The sequence below is a fragment of the Pseudophryne corroboree genome, chromosome 8, assembly GCF_028390025.1.
Source record: "Pseudophryne corroboree isolate aPseCor3 chromosome 8, aPseCor3.hap2, whole genome shotgun sequence".
Lineage (NCBI taxonomy): Eukaryota > Metazoa > Chordata > Amphibia > Anura > Myobatrachidae > Pseudophryne > Pseudophryne corroboree.
This window is the reverse complement of record NC_086451.1, coordinates 377,111,261-377,137,531: the sequence shown is the minus strand read 5'-3', so window position 1 is coordinate 377,137,531 and position 26,271 is coordinate 377,111,261. Positions and strand designations below refer to the sequence as shown.

The following is a 26,271-nucleotide window of genomic DNA, read 5'->3' as shown; positions in this document are numbered from 1 at the left end:
CTATTTTATTTTCTTGTACTTTGTATGAAAAGAATATTAATTTGTGGATAAGTCTACCATGCAAAAGAACAAGTGCCCTTAGAACATCCATTCTCTTTTAAAAGTCCTTCTCTTGGACATTGGAATCTTGTTATCATTTATTTCTAACAATGTGCAGCCTAATTATTTAAAGAAACATAGGGAACAGAATAGTTTGAAAATGGGAGAAATTGTATGATATCCCATCTACACACCAATATTGCACTTGTTGCCATAGAGTTGAATTAATGACATTATTCCTAAGTGATAAATACACAATGACTAGTTAAAAAATTCTTAAGTTTAGTTCCATGTAGAAAAAAGGTTTTCACAAATGTATTATTGCAAAACATCATTTCAGTATTCAGTAAACAAATCATAAAACAAAGAATAAATTGGAATAGAAAGTAGATTTAGACTCTCAGACTCTATATCTAAAAGTTTACAAAAAAAAACTTGCTTTACACATAAATCTGTTTTTTCCTGAAAGAGATATTAGTAAATCATTTGTATAGTTATTATAGAGGATATCATTATAACCTGAGCAGTTTTTCTTAAGTATTATTTTTGATGGCTCACCTTTAGCGGTAGTATACTGTATAAATCCAAGTTCTTGATTTTATGTTACTTTTTTCAAGCAGTACATATTATTTGGCTGAAAGATACCCCAAAATCCTTTTTTTGTACATTATAATCTTTTAATGCCAACTTAATTTAATGGGTAGATGTACTTGTCAGGATGGCCGAGCGGTCTAAGGCGCCAGACTCAAGATTGCATTCTTCCTCTAAATGGGTGTTCTGGTCTCTGTAAAGAGGCGTGGGTTCGAATCCCACTTCTGACGATTTTTATTTTCTTGTACTTTGTAGGAAAAGAATATTAATTTGTGGATAAGTCTACCATGCAAAATAACAAGTGCCCTTAGGACATCCATTCTCTTTTAAAAGTCCTTCTCTTGGACATTGGAATCTTGTTACCATTTATTTCTAACAATGTGCAGCCTAATTATTTAAAGAAACATAGGGAACAGAATAGTTTGAAAATGGGAGAAATTGTATGATATCCCATCTACACACCAATATTGCACTTGTTGCCATAGAGTTGAATTAATTACATTATTCCTAAGTGATAAATACACAATGACTAGTTAAAAAATTCTTAAGTTTAGTTCCATGTAGAAAAAAGGTTTTCACAAATGTATTATTTGCAAAACATCCTTTTCAGTATTCAGTAAACAAATCATAAAACAAAGAATACATTGGAATTGAAAGTAGATTTAGGCTCTCAGACTCTGTATCTAAAAGTTTACAAAAATGACTTGTTAGACAAATAAATCTGTTTATCCCTGAAATAGATTTTAGTAAATAAATTGTTTAGTTATTATAAAGGATATCATTATAACCTGAGCAGTTTTTCTTAAGTATTATTTTTGATGGCTCACCTTTAGCGATAGTATATAAATCCAAGAACTTGATTTTATGTTACTTTTTTCAAGCAGTACATATTATTTGTCTGAAAGATATCCCAAAATCCTTTTTTTATTATTATAATCATTCATTGACAACTAAATTTAACTTACAGATGTACTTGTCAGGATAGTCAAGCAGTCTAAGGCACCAGACTCAAGATTCAGTTCTTCCTCTAAACTGGTGTTCTGGTTTCTGTAAAGAGGCGTCGGTACAAATCCCACTTCTGACAATGTTATTTTCTTGTACTTTGTATGAAAAAATATTAATTTGTGGATAAGTCTACCATGCAAAATAACAAGTGCCCTTAGGACATCCATTCTCTTTTAAAAGTCCTTCTCTTGGACATTGGAATCTTGTTAGCATTTATTTCTAACAATGTGCAGCCTAATTATTTAAAGAAACATAGGGAACAGAATAGTTTGAAAATGGGAGAAATTGTATGATATCCCATCTACACACCAGTATTGCACTTTTTGCCATAGAGTTGAATTAATGACATTATTCCTAAGTGATAAATACACAATGACTAGTTAAAAAATACTTAAGTTTAGTTCAATGTAGAAAAAAGGTTTTTACAAATGTATTATTTGCAAAACATCCTTTCAGTATTCAGTAAACAAATCATAAAACAAAGAATAAATTGGAATAGGAAGTAGATTCAGGCTCTAAGACTCTATATCTAAAAGTTTACAAAAATTACTTGCTAGACAAATAAATCTGTTTTTTCCTGAAAGAGATTTTAGTAAATAATTTGTATAGTTATTATAAAGGATATCATTACAACCTGAGCAGTTTTTCTTAAGTATTATTTTTGATGGCTCACCTTTAGCGGTAGTATACTGTATAAATCCAAGTTCTTGATTTTATGTTACTTTTTTCAAGCAGTACATATTATTTGGCTGAAAGATACCCCAAAATCCTTTTTTTTGTACATTATAATCTTTTATTGCCAACTTAATTTAATGGGCAGATGTACTTGTCAGGATGGCCGAGAGGTCTAAGGCGTCAGACTCAAGATTGCATTCTTCCTCTAAATGGGTGTTCTGGTCTCTGTAAAGAGGCGTCGGTACAAATCCCACTTCTGACAATGTTATTTTCTTGTACTTTGTATGAAAAAATATTAATTTGTGGATAAGTCTACCATGCAAAATAACAAGTGCCCTTAGGACATCCATTCTCTTTTAAAAGTCCTTCTCTTGGACATTGGAATCTTGTTAGCATTTATTTCTAACAATGTGCAGCCTAATTATTTAAAGAAACATAGGGAACAGAATAGTTTGAAAATGGGAGAAATTGTATGATATCCCATCTACACACCAGTATTGCACTTTTTGCCATAGAGTTGAATTAATGACATTATTCCTAAGTGATAAATACACAATGACTAGTTAAAAAATTCTTAAGTTTAGTTCCATGTAGAAAAAAGGTTTTAACAAATGTATTATTTGCAAAACATCCTTTCAGTATTCAGTAAACAAATTATAAAATAAAGAATAAATTGGAATTGAAAGTAGATTTAGGCTCTCAGACTCTATATCTAAAAGTTTACAAAAATTTCTTGTTAGACAAATAAATCTGTTTTTCCATGATATAGATTTTAGTAAATAATTTGTTTAGTTATTATAAAGGATATCATTACAACCTGAGCAGTTTTTCTTAAGCATTATTTTTGATGGCTCACCTTTAGCGGTAGTATACTGTATAAATCCAAGAACTTGATTTTATGTTACTTTTTTCAAGCAGTACATATTATTTGTCTGAAAGATACCCCAAAATCTTTTTTTTGTAAATTATAATCATTTATTGACAACTTAATATAACATACGGATGTACTTGTCGGGATGGCCAGGCAGTATTAGGTGCCAGACTTAAGATTCAGTTCTTCCTCTAAATTAATGTTCTGTTCTCTGTAAAGAGGCATCGGTTCAAATTCCACTTCTGACAATTTTATTTTCTTGTACTTTGTATGAAAAGAATATTAATTTGTGGATAAGTCTACCATGCAAAATAACAAGTGCTCTTAGGACATCCATTCTCTTTTAAAAGTCATTCTCTTGGACATTGAAATCTTGTTACCATTTATTTCTAACAATGTGCAGCCTAATTATTTAAAGAAACATAGGGAACAGAATAGATTGAAGATGGGAGAAATTGTATGATATCCCATCTGCACACCAATATTGCACTTGTTGCCATAGAGTTGAATTAATTACATTATTCCTAAGTGATAAATACACAATGACTAGTTAAAAAATTCTTAAGTTTAGTTCCAAGTAGAAAAAAGGTTTTCACAAATGTATTATTTGCAAAACATCCTTTCAGTATTCAGTAAACAAATCATAAAACAAAGAATAAATTGGAATACAAAGTAGATTCAGGCTCTCAGACTCTATATCTAAAAGTTTACAAAAATTTCTTGTTAGACAAATAAATCTGTTTTTCCCTGAAAGAGATTTTAATAAATAATTTGTATAGTTATTATAGAGGATATCATTATAACCTGAGACATTTTTCTTAAGTATTATTTTTGATGGCTCACCTTTAGCGGTAGTATACTGTATAAATCCAAGTTCTTGATTTTATGTTACATTTTTAAAGCAGTACATATTATTTGTCTGAAAGATACCCCAAAATCCTTTTTTTGTATATTATAATCGTTTATTGCCAACTTAATTTAATGTGCAGATGTTCTTGTCAGGGTGGCTGAGCGGTCCAAGGTGCCAGACTCGAGATTCCATTCTTCCTCTAAATGGGTGTTCTAGTCTCTTTAAAGAGGCATGGGTTCAAATCCCACTTTTGACTATTTTATTTTCTTGTACTTTGTATGAAAAGAATATTAATTTGTGGATAAGTCTACCATGCAAAAGAACAAGTGCCCTTAGAACATCCATTCTCTTTTAAAAGTCCTTCTCTTGGACATTGGAATCTTGTTACCATTTATTTCTAACAATGTGCAGCCTAATTATTTAAAGAAACATAGGGAACAGAATAGTTTGAAAATGGGAGAAATTGTATGATATCCCATCTACACACCAATATTGCACTTGTTGCCATAGAGTTGAATTAATGACATTATTCCTAAGTGATAAATACACAATGACTAGTTAAAAAATTCTTAAGTTTAGTTCCATGTAGAAAAAAGGTTTTCACAAATGTATTATTTGCAAAACATCCTTTCAGTATTCAGTAAACAAATCATAAAACAAAGAATAAATTGGAATAGAAAGTAGATTCAGACTCTCAGACTCTATATCTAAAAGTTTACAAAAAAAAACTTGCTTTACACATAAATCTGGTTTTTCCTGAAAGAGAAATTAGTAAATCATTTGTATAGTTATTATAGAGGATATCATTATAACCTGAGCAGTTTTTCTTAAGTATTATTTTTGATGGCTCACCTTTAGCGGTAGTATACTGTATATATCCAAGTTCTTGATTTTATGTTACTTTTTTCAAGCAGTACATATTATTTGGCTGAAAGATACCCCAAAATCCTTTTTTTGTACATTATAATCTTTTATTGCCAACTTAATTTAATGGGCAGATGTACTTGTCAGGATGGCCGAGCCGTCTAAGGCGCCAGACTCAAGATTGCATTCTTCCTCTAAATGGGTGTTCTGGTCTCTGTAACGAGGTGTGGGTTCAAATCCTACTTCTAACATTCTGGTTTTCTTGTACTTTGTATGAAAAGAATATTAATTTGTTGATAAGTCTAAAATGCAAAATAACAAGTGCCCTTAGGACATCCATTCTCTTTTAAAAGTCCTTCTCTTGGACATTGGAATCTTGTTAGCATTTATTTCTAACAATGTGCAGCCTAATTATTTAAAGAAACATAGGGAACAGAATAGTTTGAAAATGAAAGAAATTGTATGATGTCCCATCTACACACCAATATTGCACTTGTTGCCATAGAGTTGAATTAATGACATTATTCCTAAGTGATAAATACACAATGACTGGTTAAAAAATTCTTAAGTTTAGTTCCATGTAGAAAAAAGGTTTTCACAAATGTATTATTTGCAAAACATCCTTTCAGTATTCAGTAAACAAATCATAAAACAAAGAATACATTGGAATAGAAAGTAGATTCAGGCTCTCAGACTCTATATCTAAAAGTTTACAAAAATTACTTGCTAGACAAATACATCTGAATTTTCCTGAAAGAGATTTTAGTAAATAATTTGTATAGTTATTATAAAGGATATCATTACAACCTGAGCAGTTTTTCTTAAGTATTATTTTTGATGGCTCACCTTTAGCGGTAGTATACTGTATAAATCCAATTTCTTGATTTTATGTTACTTTTTTCAAGCAGTACATATTATTTGGCTGAAAGATACCCCAAAATCCTTTTTTTTGTACATTATAATCTTTTATTGCCAACTTAATTTAATGGGTGGATGTACTTGTCAGGATGGCCGAGCGGTCTAAGGCGCCAGACTCAAGATTGCATTCTTCCTCTAAATGGGTGTTCTGGTCTCTGTGAAGAGGTGTGGGTTCAAATCCCAATTCTGACAATTTTATTTTCTTGTACTTTGTAGGAAAAGAATATTAATTTGTGGATAAGTCTACCATGCAAAATAACAAGTGCCCTTAGGACATCCATTCTCTTTTAAAAGTCCTTCTCTTGGACATTGGAATCTTGTTACCATTTATTTCTAACAATGTGCAGCCTAATTATTTAAAGAAACATAGGGAACAGAATAGTTTGAAAATGGGAGAAATTGTATGATATCCCATCTACACACCAATATTGCACTTGTTGCCATAGAGTTGAATTAATGACATTATTCCTAAGTGATAAATACACAATGACTAGTTAAAAAATTCTTAAGTTTAGTTCCATGTAGAAAAAAGGTTTTCACAAATGTATTATTTGCAAAACATCCTTTCAGTATTCAGTAAACAAATCATAAAACAAAGAATAAATTGGAATAGAAAGTAGATTCAGACTCTCAGACTCTATATCTAAAAGTTTACAAAAAAAAACTTGCTTTACACATAAATCTGGTTTTTCCTGAAAGAGAAATTAGTAAATCATTTGTATAGTTATTATAGAGGATATCATTATAACCTGAGCAGTTTTTCTTAAGTATTATTTTTGATGGCTCACCTTTAGCGGTAGTATACTGTATATATCCAAGTTCTTGATTTTATGTTACTTTTTTCAAGCAGTACATATTATTTGGCTGAAAGATACCCCAAAATCCTTTTTTTGTACATTATAATCTTTTATTGCCAACTTAATTTAATGGGCAGATGTACTTGTCAGGATGGCCGAGCCGTCTAAGGCGCCAGACTCAAGATTGCATTCTTCCTCTAAATGGGTGTTCTGGTCTCTGTAACGAGGTGTGGGTTCAAATCCTACTTCTAACATTCTGGTTTTCTTGTACTTTGTATGAAAAGAATATTAATTTGTTGATAAGTCTAAAATGCAAAATAACAAGTGCCCTTAGGACATCCATTCTCTTTTAAAAGTCCTTCTATTGGACATTGGAATCTTGTTACCATTTATTTCTAACAATGTGCAGCCTAATTATTTAAAGAAACATAGGGAACAGAATAGTTTGAAAATGGGAGAAATTGTATGATATCCCATCTACACACCAATATTGCACTTGTTGCCATAGAGTTGAATTAATGACATTATTCCTAAGTGATAAATACACAATGACTAGTTAAAAAATTCTTAAGTTTAGTTCCATGTAGAAAAAAGGTTTTTACAAATGTATTATTTGCAAAACATCCTTTCAGTATTCAGTAAACAAATCATAAAACAAAGAATAAATTGGAATAGAAAGTAGATTCAGGCTCTCAGACTCTATATCTAAAAGTTTACAAAAATTACTTACTAGACACATAAATCTGTTTTTTTCCTGAAAGAGATTTTAGTAAATAATTTGTATAGTTATTATAAAGGATATCATTACAACCTGAGCAGTTTTTCTTAAGTATTATTTTTGATGGCTCACCTTTAGTGGTAGTATACTGTATAAATCCAAGTTCTTGATTTTATGTTACTTTTTTCAAGCAGTACATATTATTTGGCTGAAAGATACACCAAAATCCTTTTTTTGTACATTATAATCTTTTATTGCCATCTTAATTTAAGGGGCAGATGTACTTGTCAGGATTGCCGAGCGGTCTAAGGCACCAGACTCAAGATTGTATTCTTCCTCTAAATGGGTGTTCTGGTCTCTGTAAAGAGGCGTGGGTTCAAATCCTACTTCTAACATTTTGGTTTTCTTGTACTTTGTATGAAAAGAATATTAATTTGTTGATAAGTCTAAAATGCAAAATAACAAGTGCCCTTAGGACATCCATTCTCTTTTAAAAGTCCTTCTCTTGGACATTGGAATCTTGTTAGCATTTATTTCTAACAATGTGCAGCCTAATTATTTAAAGAAACATAGGGAACAGAATAGTTTGAAAATGGGAGAAATTGTATGATATCCCATCTACACACCAGTATTGCACTTTTTGCCATAGATTTGAATTAATGACATTATTCCTAAGTGATAAATACACAATGACTAGTTAAAAAATACTTAAGTTTAGTTCCATGTAGAAAAAAGGTTTTCACAAATGTATTATTTGCAAAACATCCTTTCAGTATTCAGTAAACAAATCATAAAACAAAGAATAAATTGGAATAGGAAGTAGATTCAGGCTCTAAGACTCTATATCTAAAAGTTTACAAAAATTACTTGCTAGACAAATAAATCTGTTTTTTCCTGAAAGAGATTTTAGTAAATAATTTGTATAGTTATTATAAAGGATATCATTACAACCTGAGCAGTTTTTCTTAAGTATTATTTTTGATGGCTCACCTTTAGCGATAGTATACTGTATAAATCCAAGTTCTTGATTTTATGTTACTTTTTTCAAGCAGTACATATTATTTGGCTGAAAGATACCCCAAAATCCTTTTTTTTGTACATTATAATCTTTTATTGCCAACTTAATTTAAGGGGCAGATGTACTTGTCAGGATGGCCGAGCGGTCTAAGGCGTCAGACTCAAGATTGCATTCTTCCTCTAAATGGGTGTTCTGATCTCTGTAAAGAGGCGTCGGTACAAATCCCACTTCTGACAATGTTATTTTCTTGTACTTTGTATGAAGAAATATTATTTTGTGGATAAGTCTACCATGCAAAATAACAAGTGCCCTTAGGACATCCATTCTCTTTTAAAAGTCCTTCTCTTGGACATTGGAATCTTGTTAGCATTTATTTCTAACAATGTGCAGCCTAATTATTTAAAGAAACATAGGGAACAGAATAGTTTGAAAATGGGAGAAATTGTATGATATCCCATCTACACACCAATATTGCACTTGTTGCCATAGAGTTGAATTAATGACATTATTCCTAAGTGATAAATACACAATGACTAGTTAAAAAATTCTTAAGTTTAGTTCCATGTAGAAAAAAGGTTTTTACAAATGTATTATTTGCAAAACATCCTTTCAGTATTCAGTAAACAAATCATAAAACAAAGAATAAATTGGAATAGAAAGTAGATTCAGGCTCTCAGACTCTATATCTAAAAGTTTACAAAAATTACTTACTAGACACATAAATCTGTTTTTTTCCTGAAAGAGATTTTAGTAAATAATTTGTATAGTTATTATAAAGGATATCATTACAACCTGAGCAGTTTTTCTTAAGTATTATTTTTGATGGCTCACCTTTAGTGGTAGTATACTGTATAAATCCAAGTTCTTGATTTTATGTTACTTTTTTCAAGCTGTACATATTATTTGGCTGAAAGATACACCAAAATCCTTTTTTTGTACATTATAATCTTTTATTGCCAACTTAATTTAATGGGCAGATGTACTTGTCAGGATTGCCGAGCGGTCTAAGGCACCAGACTCAAGATTGTATTCTTCCTCTAAATGGGTGTTCTGGTCTCTGTAAAGAGGCGTGGGTTCAAATCCTACTTCTAACATTTTGGTTTTCTTGTACTTTGTATGAAAAGAATATTAATTTGTTGATAAGTCTAAAATGCAAAATAACAAGTGCCCTTAGGACATCCATTCTCTTTTAAAAGTCCTTCTCTTGGACATTGGAATCTTGTTAGCATTTATTTCTAACAATGTGCAGCCTAATTATTTAAAGAAACATAGGGAACAGAATAGTTTGAAAATGGGAGAAATTGTATGATATCCCATCTACACACCAGTATTGCACTTTTTGCCATAGATTTGAATTAATGACATTATTCCTAAGTGATAAATACACAATGACTAGTTAAAAAATACTTAAGTTTAGTTCCATGTAGAAAAAAGGTTTTCACAAATGTATTATTTGCAAAACATCCTTTCAGTATTCAGTAAACAAATCATAAAACAAAGAATAAATTGGAATAGGAAGTAGATTCAGGCTCTAAGACTCTATATCTAAAAGTTTACAAAAATTACTTGCTAGACAAATAAATCTGTTTTTTCCTGAAAGAGATTTTAGTAAATAATTTGTATAGTTATTATAAAGGATATCATTACAACCTGAGCAGTTTTTCTTAAGTATTATTTTTGATGGCTCACCTTTAGCGATAGTATACTGTATAAATCCAAGTTCTTGATTTTATGTTACTTTTTTCAAGCAGTACATATTATTTGGCTGAAAGATACCCCAAAATCCTTTTTTTTGTACATTATAATCTTTTATTGCCAACTTAATTTAAGGGGCAGATGTACTTGTCAGGATGGCCGAGCGGTCTAAGGCGTCAGACTCAAGATTGCATTCTTCCTCTAAATGGGTGTTCTGGTCTCTGTAAAGAGGCGTCGGTACAAATCCCACTTCTGACAATGTTATTTTCTTGTACTTTGTATGAAAAAATATTAATTTGTGGATAAGTCTACCATGCAAAACAACAAGTGCCCTTAGGACATCCATTCTCTTTTAAAAGTCCTTCTCTTGGACATTGGAATCTTGTTAGCATTTATTTCTAACAATGTGCAGCCTAATTATTTAAAGAAACATAGGGAACAGAATAGTTTGAAAATGGGAGAAATTGTATGATATCCCATCTACACACCAGTATTGCACTTTTTGCCATAGATTTGAATTAATGACATTATTCCTAAGTGATAAATACACAATGACTAGTTAAAAAATTCTTAAGTTTAGTTCCATGTAGAAAAAAGGTTTTAACAAATGTATTATTTGCAAAACATCCTTTCAGTATTCAGTAAACAAATTATAAAATAAAGAATAAATTGGAATTGAAAGTAGATTTAGGCTCTCAGACTCTATATCTAAAAGTTTACAAAAATTTCTTGTTAGACAAATAAATCTGTTTTTCCATGATATAGATTTTAGTAAATAATTTGTTTAGTTATTATAAAGGATATCATTACAACCTGAGCAGTTTTTCTTAAGCATTATTTTTGATGGCTCACCTTTAGCGGTAGTATACTGTATAAATCCAAGAACTTGATTTTATGTTACTTTTTTCAAGCAGTACATATTATTTGTCTGAAAGATACCCCAAAATCTTTTTTTTGTAAATTATAATCATTTATTGACAACTTAATATAACATACGGATGTACTTGTCGGGATGGCCAGGCAGTATTAGGTGCCAGACTTAAGATTCAGTTCTTCCTCTAAATTAATGTTCTGTTCTCTGTAAAGAGGCATCGGTTCAAATTCCACTTCTGACAATTTTATTTTCTTGTACTTTGTATGAAAAGAATATTAATTTGTGGATAAGTCTACCATGCAAAATAACAAGTGCTCTTAGGACATCCATTCTCTTTTAAAAGTCATTCTCTTGGACATTGAAATCTTGTTACCATTTATTTCTAACAATGTGCAGCCTAATTATTTAAAGAAACATAGGGAACAGAATAGATTGAAGATGGGAGAAATTGTATGATATCCCATCTGCACACCAATATTGCACTTGTTGCCATAGAGTTGAATTAATTACATTATTCCTAAGTGATAAATACACAATGACTAGTTAAAAAATTCTTAAGTTTAGTTCCAAGTAGAAAAAAGGTTTTCACAAATGTATTATTTGCAAAACATCCTTTCAGTATTCAGTAAACAAATCATAAAACAAAGAATAAATTGGAATACAAAGTAGATTCAGGCTCTCAGACTCTATATCTAAAAGTTTACAAAAATTTCTTGTTAGACAAATAAATCTGTTTTTCCCTGAAAGAGATTTTAATAAATAATTTGTATAGTTATTATAGAGGATATCATTATAACCTGAGACATTTTTCTTAAGTATTATTTTTGATGGCTCACCTTTAGCGGTAGTATACTGTATAAATCCAAGTTCTTGATTTTATGTTACATTTTTAAAGCAGTACATATTATTTGTCTGAAAGATACCCCAAAATCCTTTTTTTGTATATTATAATCGTTTATTGCCAACTTAATTTAATGTGCAGATGTTCTTGTCAGGGTGGCTGAGCGGTCCAAGGTGCCAGACTCGAGATTCCATTCTTCCTCTAAATGGGTGTTCTAGTCTCTTTAAAGAGGCATGGGTTCAAATCCCACTTTTGACTATTTTATTTTCTTGTACTTTGTATGAAAAGAATATTAATTTGTGGATAAGTCTACCATGCAAAAGAACAAGTGCCCTTAGAACATCCATTCTCTTTTAAAAGTCCTTCTCTTGGACATTGGAATCTTGTTACCATTTATTTCTAACAATGTGCAGCCTAATTATTTAAAGAAACATAGGGAACAGAATAGTTTGAAAATGGGAGAAATTGTATGATATCCCATCTACACACCAATATTGCACTTGTTGCCATAGAGTTGAATTAATGACATTATTCCTAAGTGATAAATACACAATGACTAGTTAAAAAATTCTTAAGTTTAGTTCCATGTAGAAAAAAGGTTTTCACAAATGTATTATTTGCAAAACATCCTTTCAGTATTCAGTAAACAAATCATAAAACAAAGAATAAATTGGAATAGAAAGTAGATTCAGACTCTCAGACTCTATATCTAAAAGTTTACAAAAAAAAACTTGCTTTACACATAAATCTGGTTTTTCCTGAAAGAGAAATTAGTAAATCATTTGTATAGTTATTATAGAGGATATCATTATAACCTGAGCAGTTTTTCTTAAGTATTATTTTTGATGGCTCACCTTTAGCGGTAGTATACTGTATATATCCAAGTTCTTGATTTTATGTTACTTTTTTCAAGCAGTACATATTATTTGGCTGAAAGATACCCCAAAATCCTTTTTTTGTACATTATAATCTTTTATTGCCAACTTAATTTAATGGGCAGATGTACTTGTCAGGATGGCCGAGCCGTCTAAGGCGCCAGACTCAAGATTGCATTCTTCCTCTAAATGGGTGTTCTGGTCTCTGTAACGAGGTGTGGGTTCAAATCCTACTTCTAACATTCTGGTTTTCTTGTACTTTGTATGAAAAGAATATTAATTTGTTGATAAGTCTAAAATGCAAAATAACAAGTGCCCTTAGGACATCCATTCTCTTTTAAAAGTCCTTCTCTTGGACATTGGAATCTTGTTAGCATTTATTTCTAACAATGTGCAGCCTAATTATTTAAAGAAACATAGGGAACAGAATAGTTTGAAAATGAAAGAAATTGTATGATGTCCCATCTACACACCAATATTGCACTTGTTGCCATAGAGTTGAATTAATGACATTATTCCTAAGTGATAAATACACAATGACTGGTTAAAAAATTCTTAAGTTTAGTTCCATGTAGAAAAAAGGTTTTCACAAATGTATTATTTGCAAAACATCCTTTCAGTATTCAGTAAACAAATCATAAAACAAAGAATAAATTGGAATAGAAAGTAGATTCAGGCTCTCAGACTCTATATCTAAAAGTTTACAAAAATTACTTGCTAGACAAATACATCTGAATTTTCCTGAAAGAGATTTTAGTAAATAATTTGTATAGTTATTATAAAGGATATCATTACAACCTGAGCAGTTTTTCTTAAGTATTATTTTTGATGGCTCACCTTTAGCGGTAGTATACTGTATAAATCCAATTTCTTGATTTTATGTTACTTTTTTCAAGCAGTACATATTATTTGGCTGAAAGATACCCCAAAATCCTTTTTTTTGTACATTATAATCTTTTATTGCCAACTTAATTTAATGGGTAGATGTACTTGTCAGGATGGCCGAGCGGTCTAAGGCGCCAGACTCAAGATTGCATTCTTCCTCTAAATGGGTGTTCTGGTCTCTGTGAAGAGGTGTGGGTTCAAATCCCAATTCTGACAATTTTATTTTCTTGTACTTTGTAGGAAAAGAATATTAATTTGTGGATAAGTCTACCATGCAAAATAACAAGTGCCCTTAGGACATCCATTCTCTTTTAAAAGTCCTTCTCTTGGACATTGGAATCTTGTTACCATTTATTTCTAACAATGTGCAGCCTAATTATTTAAAGAAACATAGGGAACAGAATAGTTTGAAAATGGGAGAAATTGTATGATATCCCATCTACACACCAATATTGCACTTGTTGCCATAGAGTTGAATTAATGACATTATTCCTAAGTGATAAATACACAATGACTAGTTAAAAAATTCTTAAGTTTAGTTCCATGTAGAAAAAAGGTTTTCACAAATGTATTATTTGCAAAACATCCTTTCAGTATTCAGTAAACAAATCATAAAACAAAGAATAAATTGGAATAGAAAGTAGATTCAGACTCTCAGACTCTATATCTAAAAGTTTACAAAAAAAAACTTGCTTTACACATAAATCTGGTTTTTCCTGAAAGAGAAATTAGTAAATCATTTGTATAGTTATTATAGAGGATATCATTATAACCTGAGCAGTTTTTCTTAAGTATTATTTTTGATGGCTCACCTTTAGCGGTAGTATACTGTATATATCCAAGTTCTTGATTTTATGTTACTTTTTTCAAGCAGTACATATTATTTGGCTGAAAGATACCCCAAAATCCTTTTTTTGTACATTATAATCTTTTATTGCCAACTTAATTTAATGGGCAGATGTACTTGTCAGGATGGCCGAGCCGTCTAAGGCGCCAGACTCAAGATTGCATTCTTCCTCTAAATGGGTGTTCTGGTCTCTGTAACGAGGTGTGGGTTCAAATCCTACTTCTAACATTCTGGTTTTCTTGTACTTTGTATGAAAAGAATATTAATTTGTTGATAAGTCTAAAATGCAAAATAACAAGTGCCCTTAGGACATCCATTCTCTTTTAAAAGTCCTTCTCTTGGACATTGGAATCTTGTTAGCATTTATTTCTAACAATGTGCAGCCTAATTATTTAAAGAAACATAGGGAACAGAATAGTTTGAAAATGAAAGAAATTGTATGATGTCCCATCTACACACCAATATTGCACTTGTTGCCATAGAGTTGAATTAATGACATTATTCCTAAGTGATAAATACACAATGACTGGTTAAAAAATTCTTAAGTTTAGTTCCATGTAGAAAAAAGGTTTTCACAAATGTATTATTTGCAAAACATCCTTTCAGTATTCAGTAAACAAATCATAAAACAAAGAATAAATTGGAATAGAAAGTAGATTCAGGCTCTCAGACTCTATATCTAAAAGTTTACAAAAATTACTTGCTAGACAAATACATCTGAATTTTCCTGAAAGAGATTTTAGTAAATAATTTGTATAGTTATTATAAAGGATATCATTACAACCTGAGCAGTTTTTCTTAAGTATTATTTTTGATGGCTCACCTTTAGCGGTAGTATACTGTATAAATCCAATTTCTTGATTTTATGTTACTTTTTTCAAGCAGTACATATTATTTGGCTGAAAGATACCCCAAAATCCTTTTTTTTGTACATTATAATCTTTTATTGCCAACTTAATTTAATGGGTAGATGTACTTGTCAGGATGGCCGAGCGGTCTAAGGCGCCAGACTCAAGATTGCATTCTTCCTCTAAATGGGTGTTCTGGTCTCTGTGAAGAGGTGTGGGTTCAAATCCCAATTCTGACAATTTTATTTTCTTGTACTTTGTAGAAAAAGAATATTAATTTGTGGATAAGTCTACCATGCAAAATAACAAGTGCCCTTAGGACATCCATTCTCTTTTAAAAGTCCTTCTCTTGGACATTGGAATCTTGTTACCATTTATTTCTAACAATGTGCAGCCTAATTATTTAAAGAAACATAGGGAACAGAATAGTTTGAAAATGGGAGAAATTGTATGATATCCCATCTACACACCAATATTGCACTTTTTGCCATAGAGTTGAATTAATGACATTATTCCTAAGTGATAAATACACAATGACTAGTTAAAAAATACTTAAGTTTAGTTCCATGTAGAAAAAAGGTTTTCACAAATGTATTATTTGCAAAACATACTTTCAGTATTCAGTAAACAAATCATAAAACAAAGAATACATTGGAATTGAAAGTAGATTTAGGCTCTCAGACTCTGTATCTAAAAGTTTACAAAAATTACTTGTTAGACAAATAAATCTGTTTCTCCCTGAAATAGATTTTAGTAAATAATTTGTTTAGTTATTATAAAGGATATCATTATAACCTGAGCAGTTTTTCTTAAGTATTATTTTTGATGGCTCACCTTTAGCGATAGTATATAAATCCAAGAACTTGATTTTATGTTACTTTTTTCAAGCAGTACATATTATTTGTCTGAAAGATATCCCAAAATCCTTTTTTTATTATTATAATCATTCATTGACAACTAAATTTAACTTACAGATGTACTTGTCAGAATAGTCAAGCAGTCTTAGGCACCAGACTCAAGATTCAGTTCTTCCTCTAAACTGGTGTTCTGGTTTCTGTAAAGAGGCGTCGGTACAAATCCCACTTCTGACAATGTTATTTTCTTGTACTTTGTATGAAAAAATATTAATTTGTGGATAAGTCTACCATGCAAAATAACAAGTGCCCTTAGGACATCCATTCTCTTTTAAAAGTCCTTCTCTTGGACATTGGAATCTTGTTAGCATTTATTTCTAACAATGTGCAGCCTAATTATTTAAAGAAACATAGGGAACAGAATAGTTTGAAAATGGGAGAAATTGTATGATATCCCATCTACACACCAGTATTGCACTTTTTGCCATAGATTTGAATTAATGACATTATTCCTAAGTGATAAATACACAATGACTAGTTAAAAAATACTTAAGTTTAGTTCAATGTAGAAAAAAGGTTTTCACAAATGTATTATTTGCAAAACATCCTTTCAGTATTCAGTAAACAAATCATAAAACAAAGAATAAATTGGAATAGGAAGTAGATTCAGGCTCTAAGACTCTATATCTAAAAGTTTACAAAAATTACTTGCTAGACAAATAAATCTGTTTTTTCCTGAAAGAGATTTTAGTAAATAATTTGTATAGTTATTATAAAGGATATCATTACAACCTGAGCAGTTTTTCTTAAGTATTATTTTTGATGGCTCACCTTTAGCGATAGTATACTGTATAAATCCAAGTTCTTGATTTTATGTTACTTTTTTCAAGCAGTACATATTATTTGGCTGAAAGATACCCCTAAATCCTTTTTTTTGTACATTATAATCTTTTATTGCCAACTTAATTTAAGGGGCAGATGTACTTGTCAGGATGGCCGAGCGGTCTAAGGCGTCAGACTCAAGATTGCATTCTTCCTCTAAATGGGTGTTCTGGTCTCTGTAAAGAGGTGTCGGTACAAATCCCACTTCTGACAATGTTATTTTCTTGTACTTTGTATGAAAAAATATTAATTTGTGGATAAGTCTACCATGCAAAATAACAAGTGCCCTTAGGACATCCATTCTCTTTTAAAAGTCCTTCTCTTGGACATTGGAATCTTGTTAGCATTTATTTCTAACAATGTGCAGCCTAATTATTTAAAGAAACATAGGGAACAGAATAGTTTGAAAATGGGAGAAATTGTATGATATCCCATCTACACACCAATATTGCACTTGTTGCCATAGAGTTGAATTAATGACATTATTCCTAAGTGATAAATACACAATGACTAGTTAAAAAATTCTTAAGTTTAGTTCCATGTAGAAAAAAGGTTTTCACAAATGTATTATTTGCAAAACATCCTTTCAGTATTCAGTAAACAAATCATAAAACAAAGAATAAATTGGAATAGAAAGTAGATTCAGGCTCTCAGACTCTATATCTAAAAGTTTACAAAAAAAACTTGCTAGACACATAAATCTGTTTTTTCCTGAAAGGGATTTTAGTAAATAATTTGTATAGTTATTATAGAGGATATCATTATAACCTGAGCAATTTTTCTTAAGTATTATTTTTGATGGCTCACCTTTAGCGGTAGTATACTGTATAAATCCAAGTTCTTGATTTTATGTTACTTTTTTCAAGCAGTACATATTATTTGGCTGAAAGATACCCCAAAATCCGTTTTTTGTACATTATAATCTTTTATTGCCAACTTAATTTAATGGGCAGATGTACTTGTCAGGATGGGCGAGCGGTCTAAGGCGCCAGACTCAAGATTGCATTCTTCCTCTAAATGGGTGTTCTGGTCTCTTGTAACGAGGTGTGGGTTCAAATCCCACTTCTGACAATTTTATTTTCTTGTACTTTGTAGGAAAAGAATATTAATTTGTGGATAAGTCTACCATGCAAAATAACAAGTGCCCTTAGGACATCCATTCTCTTTTAAAAGTCCTTCTATTGGACATTGGAATCTTGTTACCATTTATTTCTAACAATGTGCAGCCTAATTATTTAAAGAAACATAGGGAACAGAATAGTTTGAAAATGGGAGAAATTGTATGATATCCCATCTACACACCAATATTGCACTTGTTGCCATAGAGTTGAATTAATGACATTATTCCTAAGTGATAAATACACAATGACTAGTTAAAAAATTCTTAAGTTTAGTTCCATGTAGAAAAAAGGTTTTTACAAATGTATTATTTGCAAAACATCCTTTCAGTATTCAGTAAACAAATCATAAAACAAAGAATAAATTGGAATAGAAAGTAGATTCAGGCTCTCAGACTCTATATCTAAAAGTTTACAAAAATTACTTACTAGACACATAAATCTGTTTTTTTCCTGAAAGAGATTTTAGTAAATAATTTGTATAGTTATTATAAAGGATATCATTACAACCTGAGCAGTTTTTCTTAAGTATTATTTTTGATGGCTCACCTTTAGTGGTAGTATACTGTATAAATCCAAGTTCTTGATTTTATGTTACTTTTTTCAAGCAGTACATATTATTTGGCTGAAAGATACACCAAAATCCTTTTTTTGTACATTATAATCTTTTATTGCCATCTTAATTTAAGGGGCAGATGTACTTGTCAGGATTGCCGAGCGGTCTAAGGCACCAGACTCAAGATTGTATTCTTCCTCTAAATGGGTGTTCTGGTCTCTGTAAAGAGGCGTGGGTTCAAATCCTACTTCTAACATTTTGGTTTTCTTGTACTTTGTATGAAAAGAATATTAATTTGTTGATAAGTCTAAAATGCAAAATAACAAGTGCCCTTAGGACATCCATTCTCTTTTAAAAGTCCTTCTCTTGGACATTGGAATCTTGTTAGCATTTATTTCTAACAATGTGCAGCCTAATTATTTAAAGAAACATAGGGAACAGAATAGTTTGAAAATGGGAGAAATTGTATGATATCCCATCTACACACCAGTATTGCACTTTTTGCCATAGATTTGAATTAATGACATTATTCCTAAGTGATAAATACACAATGACTAGTTAAAAAATACTTAAGTTTAGTTCCATGTAGAAAAAAGGTTTTCACAAATGTATTATTTGCAAAACATCCTTTCAGTATTCAGTAAACAAATCATAAAACAAAGAATAAATTGGAATAGGAAGTAGATTCAGGCTCTAAGACTCTATATCTAAAAGTTTACAAAAATTACTTGCTAGACAAATAAATCTGTTTTTTCCTGAAAGAGATTTTAGTAAATAATTTGTATAGTTATTATAAAGGATATCATTACAACCTGAGCAGTTTTTCTTAAGTATTATTTTTGATGGCTCACCTTTAGCGATAGTATACTGTATAAATCCAAGTTCTTGATTTTATGTTACTTTTTTCAAGCAGTACATATTATTTGGCTGAAAGATACCCCAAAATCCTTTTTTTTGTACATTATAATCTTTTATTGCCAACTTAATTTAAGGGGCAGATGTACTTGTCAGGATGGCCGAGCGGTCTAAGGCGTCAGACTCAAGATTGCATTCTTCCTCTAAATGGGTGTTCTGGTCTCTGTAAAGAGGCGTCGGTACAAATCCCACTTCTGACAATGTTATTTTCTTGTACTTTGTATGAAGAAATATTATTTTGTGGATAAGTCTACCATGCAAAATAACAAGTGCCCTTAGGACATCCATTCTCTTTTAAAAGTCCTTCTCTTGGACATTGGAATCTTGTTAGCATTTATTTCTAACAATGTGCAGCCTAATTATTTAAAGAAACATAGGGAACAGAATAGTTTGAAAATGGGAGAAATTGTATGATATCCCATCTACACACCAATATTGCACTTGTTGCCATAGAGTTGAATTAATGACATTATTCCTAAGTGATAAATACACAATGACTAGTTAAAAAATTCTTAAGTTTAGTTCCATGTAGAAAAAAGGTTTTTACAAATGTATTATTTGCAAAACATCCTTTCAGTATTCAGTAAACAAATCATAAAACAAAGAATAAATTGGAATAGAAAGTAGATTCAGGCTCTCAGACTCTATATCTAAAAGTTTACAAAAATTACTTACTAGACACATAAATCTGTTTTTTTCCTGAAAGAGATTTTAGTAAATAATTTGTATAGTTATTATAAAGGATATCATTACAACCTGAGCAGTTTTTCTTAAGTATTATTTTTGATGGCTCACCTTTAGTGGTAGTATACTGTATAAATCCAAGTTCTTGATTTTATGTTACTTTTTTCAAGCTGTACATATTATTTGGCTGAAAGATACACCAAAATCCTTTTTTTGTACATTATAATCTTTTATTGCCAACTTAATTTAATGGGCAGATGTACTTGTCAGGATTGCCGAGCGGTCTAAGGCACCAGACTCAAGATTGTATTCTTCCTCTAAATGGGTGTTCTGGTCTCTGTAAAGAGGCGTGGGTTCAAATCCTACTTCTAATATTTTGGTTTTCTTGTACTTTGTATGAAAAGAATATTAATTTGTTGATAAGTCTAAAATGCAAAATAACAAGTGCCCTTAGGACATCCATTCTCTTTTAAAAGTCCTTCTCTTGGACATTGGAATCTTGTTAGCATTTATTTCTAACAATGTGCAGCCTAATTATTTAAAGAAACATAGGGAACAGAATAGTTTGAAAATGGGAGAAATTGTATGATATCCCATCTACACACCAATATTGCACTTGTTGCCATAGAGTTGAATTAATGACATTATTCCTAAGTGATAAATACACAATGACTAGTTAAAAAATTCTTAAGTTTAGTTCCATGTAGAAAAAAGGTTTTCACAAATGTATTATTTGCAAAACATCCTTTCAGTATTCAGTAAACAAATCATAAAACAAAGAATAAATTGGAATAGAAAGTAGATTCAGGCTCTCAGACTCTATATCTAAAAGTTTACAAAAATTACTTACTAGACACATAAATCTGTTTTTTTCCTGAAAGAGATTTTAGTAAATAATTTGTATAGTTATTATAAAGGATATCATTACAACCTGAGCAGTTTTTCTTAAGTATTATTTTTGATGGCTCACCTTTAGTGGTAGTATACTGTATAAATCCAAGTTCTTGATTTTATGTTACTTTTTTCAAGCAGTACATATTATTTGGCTGAAAGATACACCAAAATCCTTTTTTTGTACATTATAATCTTTTATTGCCAACTTAATTTAATGGGCAGATGTACTTGTCAGGTTTGCCGAGCGGTCTAAGGCACCAGACTCAAGATTGTATTCTTCCTCTAAATGGGTGTTCTGGTCTCTGTAAAGAGGCGTGGGTTCAAATCCTACTTCTAACATTTTGTTATTTTTGTACTTTGTATGAAAAGAATATTAATTTGTTGATAAGTCTAAAATGCAAAATAACAAGTGCCCTTAGGACATCCATTCTCTTTTAAAAGTCCTTCTCTTGGACATTGGAATCTTGTTAGCATTTATTTCTAACAATGTGCAGCCTAATTATTTAAAGAAACATAGGGAAAAGAATAGTTTGAAAATGAAAGAAATTGTATGATGTCCCATCTACACACCAATATTGCACTTGTTGCCATAGAGTTGAATTAATGACATTATTCCTAAGTGATAAATACACAATGACTAGTTAAAAAATTCTTAAGTTTAGTTCCATGTAGAAAAAAGGTTTTTACAAATGTATTATTTGCAAAACATCCTTTCAGTATTCAGTAAACAAATCATAAAACAAAGAATAAATTGGAATAGAAAGTAGATTCAGGCTCTCAGACTCTATATCTAAAAGTTTACAAAAATTACTTGCTAGACAAATACATCTGAATTTTCCTGAAAGAGATTTTAGTAAATAATTTGTATAGTTATTATAAAGGATATCATTACAACCTGAGCAGTTTTTCTTAAGTATTATTTTTGATGGCTCACCTTTAGCGGTAGTATACTGTATAAATCCAATTTCTTGATTTTATGTTACTTTTTTCAAGCAGTACATATTATTTGGCTGAAAGATACCCCAAAATCCTTTTTTTTGTACATTATAATCTTTTATTGCCAACTTAATTTAATGGGTAGATGTACTTGTCAGGATGGCCGAGCGGTCTAAGGCGCCAGACTCAAGATTGCATTCTTTCTCTAAATGGGTGTTCTGGTCTCTGTGAAGAGGTGTGGGTTCAAATCCCAATTCTGACAATTTTATTTTCTTGTACTTTGTTGGAAAAGAATATTAATTTGTGGATAAGTCTACCATGCAAAATAACAAGTGCCCTTAGGACATCCATTCTCTTTTAAAAGTCCTTCTCTTGGACATTGGAATCTTGTTACCATTTATTTCTAACAATGTGCAGCCTAATTATTTAAAGAAACATAGGGAACAGAATAGTTTGAAAATGGGAGAAATTGTATGATATCCCATCTACACACCAATATTGCACTTGTTGCCATAGAGTTGAATTAATGACATTATTCCTAAGTGATAAATACACAATGACTAGTTAAAAAATACTTAAGTTTAGTTCCATGTAGAAAAAAGTTTTTCACAAATGTATTATTTGCAAAACATCCTTTCAGTATTCAGTAAACAAATCATAAAACAAAGAATAAATTGGAATAGAAAGTAGATTCAGGCTCTCAGACTCTATATCTAAAAGTTTACAAAAAAAACTTGCTAGACACATAAATCTGTTTTTTCCTGAAAGAGATTTTAGTAAATAATTTGTATAGTTATTATAGAGGATATCATTATAACCTGGGCAGTTTTTCTTAAGTATTATTTTTGATGGCTCACCTTTAGCGGTAGTATACTGTATAAATCCAAGTTCTTGATTTTATGTTACTTTTTTCAAGCAGTACATATTATTTGGCTGAAAGATACCCCAAAATCCTTTTTTTGTACATTATAATCTTTTATTGCCAACTTAATTTAATGGGCAGATGTACTTGTCAGGATGGCCGAGCGGTCTAAGGCGCCAGACTCAAGATTGCATTCTTCCTCTAAATGGGTGTTCTGGTCTCTGTAAAGAGGCGTGGGTTCAAATCCCACTTCTGACAATTTAATTTTCTTGTACTTTGTAGGAAAAGAATATTAATTTGTGGATAAGTCTACCATGCAAAATAACAAGTGCCCTTAGGACATCCATTCTCTTTTAAAAGTCCTTCTCTTGGACATTGGAATCTTGTTACCATTTATTTCTAACAATGTGCAGCCTAATTATTTAAAGAAACATAGGGAACAGAATAGTTTGAAAATGGGAGAAATTGTATGATATCCCATCTACACACCAATATTGCACTTGTTGCCATAGAGTTGAATTAATGACATTATTCCAAAGTGATAAATACACAATGACTAGTTAAAAAATTCTTAAGTTTAGTTCCATGTAGAAAAAAGGTTTTTACAAATGTATTATTTGCAAAACATCCTTTCAGTATTCAGTAAACAAATCATAAAACAAAGAATAAATTGGAATAGAAAGTAGATTCAGGCTCTCAGACTCTATATCTAAAAGTTTACAAAAATTACTTACTAGACACATAAATCTGTTTTTTCCTGAAAGAGATTTTAGTAAATAATTTGTATAGTTATTATAAAGGATATCATTACAACCTGAGCAGTTTTTCTTAAGTATTATTTTTGATGGCTCACCTTTAGCGGTACTATACTGTATAAATCCAAGTTCTTGATTTTATGTTACTTTTTTCAAGCAGTACATATTTGGCTGAAAGATACACCAAAGTCCTTTTTTTGTACATTATAATCTTTTATTGCCAACTTAATTTAATGGGCAGATGTACTTGTCAGGATTGCCGAGCGGTCTAAGGCACCAGACTCAAGATTGTATTCTTCCTCTAAATGGGTGTTCTGGTCTCTGTAAAGAGGCGTGGGTTCAAATCCTACTTCTAACATTTTGGTTTTCTTGTACTTTGTATGAAAAGAATAATAATTTGTTGATAAGTCTAAAATGCAAAATAACAAGTGCCCTTAGGACATCCATTCTCTTTTAAAAGTCCTTCTCTTGGACATTGGAATCTTGTTAGCATTTATTTCTAACAATGTGCAGCCTAATTATTGAAAGAAACATAGGGAACAGAATAGTTTGAAAATGGGAGAAATTGTATGATATCCCATCTACACACCAGTATTGCACTTTTTGCCATAGAGTTGAATTAATGACATTATTCCTAAGTGATAAATACACAATGACTAGTTAAAAAATACTTAAGTTTAGTTCAATGTAGAAAAAAGGTTTTCACAAATGTATTATTTGCAAAACATCCTTTCAGTATTCAGTAAACAAATCATAAAACAAAGAATAAATTGGAATAGAAAGTAGATTCAGGCTCTCAGACTCTATATCTAAAAGTTTACAAAAAAAACTTGCTAGACACATAAATCTGTTTTTTCCTGAAAGAGATTTTAGTAAATAATTTGTATAGTTATTATAGAGGATATCATTATTACCTGAGCAGTTTTTCTTAAGTATTATTTTTGATGGCTCACCTTTAGCGGTACTATACTGTATAAATCCAAGTTCTTGATTTTATGTTACTTTTTTCGAACAGTACATATTATTTGGCTGAAAAATACACCAAAATCCTTTTTTTGTACATTATAATCTTTTATTGCCAACTTAATTTAGTGGGCAGATGTACTTGTCAGGATGGCCGAGCGGTCTAAGGCACCAGACTCAAGAATGTATTCTTCCTCTAAATGGGTGTTCTGGTCTCTGTAAAGAGGCGTTGGTTCAAATCCTACTTCTAACATTTTGGTTTTCTTGTACTTTGTATGAAAAGAATATTAATTTGTTGATAAGTCTAAAATGCAAAATAACAAGTGCCCTTAGGACATCCATTCTCTTTTAAAAGTCCTTCTCTTGGACATTGGAATCTTGTTAGCATTTATTTCTAACAATGTGCAGCCCAATTATTTAAAGAAACATAGGGAACAGAATAGTTTGAAAATGGGAGAAATTGTATGATATCCCATCTACACACCAGTATTGCACTTTTTGCCATAGAGTTGAATTAATGACATTATTCCTAAGTGATAAATACACAATGACTAGTTAAAAAATACTTAAGTTTAGTTCAATGTAGAAAAAAGGTTTTCACAAATGTATTATTTGCAAAACATCCTTTCAGTATTCAGTAAACAAATCATAAAACAAAGAATAAATTGGAATAGGAAGTAGATTCAGGCTCTCAGACTCTATATCTAAAAGTTTACAAAAATTACTTGCTAGACAAATACATCTGAATTTTCCTGAAAGAGATTTTAGTAAATAATTTGTATAGTTATTATAAAGGATATCATTACAACCTGAGCAGTTTTTCTTAAGTATTATTTTTGATGGCTGACCTTTAGCGGTAATATACTGTATAAATCCAATTTCTTGATTTTATGTTACTTTTTTCAAGCAGTACATATTATTTGGCTGAAAGATACCCCAAAATCCTTTTTTTTGTACATTATAATCTTTTATTGCCAACTTAATTTAATGGGTAGATGTACTTGTCAGGATGGCCGAGCAGTCTAAGGCGCCAGACTCAAGATTGCATTCTTCCTCTAAATGGGTGTTCTGGTCTCTGTGAAGAGGTGTGGGTTCAAATCCCAATTCTGACAATTTTATTTTCTTGTACTTTGTAGGAAAAGAATATTAATTTGTGGATAAGTCTGCCATGCAAAATAACAAGTGCCCTTAGGACATCCATTCTCTTTTAAAAGTCCTTCTCTTGGACATTGGAATCTTGTTACCATTTATTTCTAACAATGTGCAGCCTAATTATTTAAAGAAACATAGGGAACAGAATAGTTTGAAAATGGGAGAAATTGTATGATATCCCATCTACACACCAATATTGCACTTTTTGCCATAGAGTTGAATTAATGACATTATTCCTAAGTGATAAATACACAATGACTAGTTAAAAAATACTTAAGTTTAGTTCCATGTAGAAAAAAGGTTTTCACAAATGTATTATTTGCAAAACATCCTTTCAGTATTCAGTAAACAAATCATAAAACAAAGAATAAATTGGAATAGAAAGTAGATTCAGGCTCTCAGACTCTATATCTAAAAGTTTACAAAAAAAACTTGCTAGACACATAAATCTGTTTTTTCCTGAAAGAGATTTTAGTAAATAATTTGTAT

At 30.7% G+C, this 26,271-nt stretch overlaps 7 non-coding genes across 7 annotated transcripts; all 7 read left to right on the top strand.

Annotated features, from left to right (window-relative positions):
* The first annotated feature begins 751 nt into the window (after positions 1–751).
* On the top strand, positions 752–860 carry TRNAL-CAA (transfer RNA leucine (anticodon CAA)). Its single transcript has 2 exons — positions 752–789; positions 815–860. It is a non-coding gene; the product is annotated as a tRNA-Leu (tRNA).
* A 5,036-nt stretch (positions 861–5,896) lies between these two features.
* TRNAL-CAA (transfer RNA leucine (anticodon CAA)) lies at positions 5,897–6,005 on the top strand. Its single transcript has 2 exons — positions 5,897–5,934; positions 5,960–6,005. It is a non-coding gene; the product is annotated as a tRNA-Leu (tRNA).
* A 7,618-nt stretch (positions 6,006–13,623) lies between these two features.
* Positions 13,624–13,732, top strand: TRNAL-CAA (transfer RNA leucine (anticodon CAA)). The gene is made up of 2 exons: positions 13,624–13,661; positions 13,687–13,732. It is a non-coding gene; the product is annotated as a tRNA-Leu (tRNA).
* Positions 13,733–15,341: 1,609 nt separating this feature from the next.
* TRNAL-CAA (transfer RNA leucine (anticodon CAA)) lies at positions 15,342–15,450 on the top strand. Its single transcript has 2 exons — positions 15,342–15,379; positions 15,405–15,450. It is a non-coding gene; the product is annotated as a tRNA-Leu (tRNA).
* A 6,753-nt stretch (positions 15,451–22,203) lies between these two features.
* Positions 22,204–22,312, top strand: TRNAL-CAA (transfer RNA leucine (anticodon CAA)). The gene is made up of 2 exons: positions 22,204–22,241; positions 22,267–22,312. It is a non-coding gene; the product is annotated as a tRNA-Leu (tRNA).
* Positions 22,313–23,061: 749 nt separating this feature from the next.
* TRNAL-CAA (transfer RNA leucine (anticodon CAA)) lies at positions 23,062–23,170 on the top strand. The gene is made up of 2 exons: positions 23,062–23,099; positions 23,125–23,170. It is a non-coding gene; the product is annotated as a tRNA-Leu (tRNA).
* A 1,604-nt stretch (positions 23,171–24,774) lies between these two features.
* On the top strand, positions 24,775–24,883 carry TRNAL-CAA (transfer RNA leucine (anticodon CAA)). Its single transcript has 2 exons — positions 24,775–24,812; positions 24,838–24,883. It is a non-coding gene; the product is annotated as a tRNA-Leu (tRNA).
* Positions 24,884–26,271: the final 1,388 nt, after the last annotated feature.